This window comes from Aegilops tauschii, chromosome 4 (assembly GCF_002575655.3).
Source record: "Aegilops tauschii subsp. strangulata cultivar AL8/78 chromosome 4, Aet v6.0, whole genome shotgun sequence".
NCBI classification, from domain to species: domain Eukaryota; kingdom Viridiplantae; phylum Streptophyta; class Magnoliopsida; order Poales; family Poaceae; genus Aegilops; species Aegilops tauschii.
This window is the reverse complement of record NC_053038.3, coordinates 39,088,852-39,093,258: the sequence shown is the minus strand read 5'-3', so window position 1 is coordinate 39,093,258 and position 4,407 is coordinate 39,088,852.

The window sequence follows — 4,407 nt, the reverse complement described above, 5'->3', positions numbered from 1 at the left end:
TCTTGGTTTTGATGTTTTCCGAACTGTCTTCTTCATTCTTCCCGATCTTTTGAGTGATTGCTTATGTGTGGTTACTATTGCTTGCTCACGATAGAATGAACGGAGTGTGACGAGTAGAACTATCAAGAGTTATGAGTGCGAATCATCTTCATCAACATTGCAAACATTGCAGGCAAGTTCACACTTTGATCATATCCCTTCCATACCCAGTTTTATTGCATTAGATCAACCCTCAAACTTTGCATGATTAGGATCTAATTAAATTGTGGGTTCTGGAAAGTAGATGAGGTAGTACCTATTGCCCTGTTTATTATCAAACCCTTGGGAGTTACTTCTACGTTTGCTTATATTGTTATGCTATGCTAGTAGACGTGGATTGGGTTTCAGTGTTACCATGACAGATGTGAGATTGTTAATTAATGGTTAACCTTAAGGTGGCAACTAAAACACACATCTGGGTGGATTGAGGTACCTGGGTATTCCAGGATTGCCTGTTTTTCTTTTGGACCGCCACCCAGGCTCAAAGGGATCATGAGATTATTCATGCTAGAAACTTCCGTGTGCAGCCACAAGCTATTATGGGCTCTAGCATAGTTGAGTAGGTTGTGTGAGCTCTTGAAGAGGTAGACTAGCAGATGTAGGGGATGTAGGTGGTACTGTCTACCCGGAGTAGAGAGTTAACGCTTCTGAAAGACTGTGTCTCGGTCATCCGTTTCTCAAACACCATGAAGTGCGAGAATCCCAACGGAGGAGGTCGAGTCTTGTGGGGAAAAGTGCACAAACCTCTGCAGAGTGTACAAACTAATCATGATTAGCCGTGTCCCCGGTTATGGACAACTTGAGTATCTAGTATCTGGATTTTCATGTGAATCTCATCATGTTACTTTAATTAATTTTGTTGGGTTTTGATGATGATACTTAATTGGGATTGAGAATGCTGTCAACCATTCTCAATGTTTAACAACCACCATGATAGTTAAATAAAATTTATTCCTTTGCAGTAGGGGAAAATTGGCTTTCGCAAAACTGTAACCATAGAGCTTTTCCACCAGCCATATATGCATGTAGTGATAGCCTTTGTTCATCATTTCTCTATGGTGTGAATTTGCCAGTACATTCAATGTACTGACCCTTTGTGGTTGCAACGTCTCATGTTGCAGGATTCTTACGACGAGTAAGTGATACGTTAGGGTTACGATTTCTACACTCAACTTTGCCGTTGGTGTTGATGGGAATCCACAACCTTGTTACTTCCGCTATTTGGATTGAGGTAATAGTATTTACGTTATTTTATACATGTGATTTACCTCTGTTATAAATCCTCGAGTACTGTGTGTGTCAGCATACCGATCAAGGGATGACACTTAAGCACAGAGACTTGACCGTCTGAGGTCGGGTCGCTACAATGGCGATGTGAACTATGGGTGTTAATCAAATGGTGATATGAACTATTGGTGTTAAATCACATGGCGATGTGAACTAGATTATTGACTCTAGTGCAAGTGGGAGACTGAAGGAAATATGCCCTAGAGGCAATAATAAAGTTATTATTTATTTCCTTATTTCATGATAAATGTTTATTATTCATGCTAGAATTGTATTAACCGGAAACTTAGTACATGTGTGAATACATAGACAAGCAGAGTGTCACTAGTATGCCTCTACTTGACTAGCTCGCTGAATCAAAGATGGTTAAGTTTCCTAGCCATAGACATGAGTTTTCATTTGATTAACAGGATCACATCATTAGAGAATGATGTGATTGAATTGACCCATTCCGTTAGCTTAGCATTTGATCGTTTAGTATGTTGCTATTGCTTTCTTCATGACTTATACATGTTCCTATGACTATGAGATTATGCAACTCCCGAATACCGTAGGAACACTTTGTGTGCTACCAAACGTCACAACGTAACTGGGTGATTATAAAGGTGCTCTACGGGTGTCTCCGATGGTGTTTGTTGAGTTGTCATAGATCGAGATTAGGATTTGTCACTCCGAGTATCGGAGAGGTATCTCTGGGCCCTCTCGGTAATGCACATCACTATAAGCCTTTCAAGCAATGTGACTAATGAGTTAGTTGTGGGATGATGCATTACGGAACAAGTAAAGAGACTTGCCGGTAACGAGATTGAACTAGGTATTGAGATACCGACGATCGAATCTCGGGCAAGTAACATACAAATGACAAAGGGAACAACGTATATTGTTATGCGGTTCGACCGATAAAGATCTTCATAGAATATGTAGGATCCAATATGGGCATCCAGGTTCCGCTATTGGTTATTGACCAAAGAGGTGTCTCGGTCATGTCTACATAGTTCTCGAACCCATAGGGTCCGCACGCTTAACGTTCGTTGACGATATAGTATTATATGAGTTATGTATGTTGGCAACCAAATGTTGTTCGGAGTCCCGGATAAGATCACAGACATGACGAGGAACTCCGGAATGGTCCGGAGATAAAGATTGATATATGGGATAATAGTGTTTGGTCTCCGGAAGGGTTCTGGAATTCACCGGAAGAGGTTCCGGATGTTTCCCGAAATGTTTGGGTACGAGAACACTTTATTTTGGCCAAAGGGGAAAGCCCACAAGGTTTTTGGAAAGCGCAAAAGGAAGTTTTGCGGAGTCCAGGGGCCAGACGACAGGGTCCCTGGCGTCTGGGTCCAGACGCCGGGAACCCTGGCATCTGGCCCTGGAGTCCGAGAAGGACTCTTGCCTTTCGGGTGAAACCGACTTTGTGGAGGCTTTTACTCCAAGTTTCGACCCCAAGGCTCAACATATAAATAGAGGGGTAGGGCTAGCACCCAAGACACATCAAGAAACACCAAGCCGTGTGCCGGCAAACCCGTCCCCTCTAGTTTATCCTCCGTCATAGTTTTTGTAGTGCTTAGGTGAAGCCCTGCGGAGATTGTTCTTCACCAAAACCGTCACCACGCCGTCGTGTTACCGGAACTCATCTACTACTTCGCCCCTCTTGCTGGATCAAGAAGGCGAGGACATCATCGAGCTGAACGTGTGCTGAACACGGAGGTGTCGTACGTTCGGTACTTGATCAGGACGAATCGTGAAGGTGTACGACTACATCAACCGCATTGATAAACGCTTCCGCTTTCGGTCTACGAGGGTACGTAGACATACTCTCCCCTCTCGTTGCTATGCATCACCATGATCTTGCATGTGCGTAGGAAATTTTTTGAAATTACTACGTTCCCCAACAGTAGTCTCCTGCCGCCGCACCCCACCTGACCCCGCTGCCGCACCCCACCTGACCCCGCCACCGCACCAGTCATCCGCCGCCGCACTCCAGCTGACCTCGCCGCCGCATCCCAGTTGACCCCGCCGCCGCACCCCCGCCTGACCCTGCCGCCAGACCAGACCCCTGCCACCGCGACCCCAACTTACCCCGCCTTTCTCGTTCCACCAGCGCGCAGCCCCGCCACCCCCTCCCCCCAGCGCGCTGCCCCGCAGCCCCTCCCTCCAGTGCGCCGCCCTACACCCCCTCCCTCGAGCATGCCGCCCCGCAATGGTCCTCCCTCCAGTGCGCCGCCAGACCATGCTCTACGCAGCGCTTCCACGGGATCCTCTGCACGCAGTCGGCGTCTCACCTCACGCCGCCGCACGCCATCTTCCTTGCTTGTCGGTGTCATACAGGTTTGTTCGGCTACCGCCCCGCCCTGACCCAACTACCTCGCATTTGCGCTGGGACTGGCCTTCATCGAAGTTTCTCCCAATCCTTCGACCTCATCGTGCCATGCAGCATGCTTTAGTTCAAGAAAAATCTCAATAAAAGTTTAGAGTAGTTCACGCTTCAGGTTGGATCCTTCTTTATTCGAATTTTGTTCAATGAAGCTCCTGTTTCCTGGGCTGGAGCAAGCCCCTACAAAAAAAACATAAGTTCGAAGTCAGGAAACCAAAAAGTTCAGCCAAAATTAAAACTGTCAAAAATATGATAATGATTGTATGCTCGTCTACCTTTCTCATATCGAGCCGCCAATGTCTGCTTTTTCCCCATCTACGATTGTATGCTTTTTTCAGTTCGCCTAGTAGGGTTTTTCAGTAAACATTGTAGGCTTTTTCAGTTCAATGGATTCCAAATAGAAAACACTGCGGCTGGGTGATGATTCATTTGTTTACTTTTCTTCTCACACTTTGCTACATGGAGCAAAAAAGTGGCACGCTGATAATTCAGCTTCGGTGGACTCTCAAAGTGAGAGATGGAAAAATTGACAACGGTTGCACTGTATTTTTCTCTAGTTTTACACATTTGGTACCTATTGTCAACTAGATAAATTAATACATGCGCCATTGGAGGCTTAGCTGCGTGTCCAAACTGAGTGATGTTCGACAACAAGAGCTGCAGTAGTTTATCAGTAGATATTCATTAGCAAAATTCATGTTACA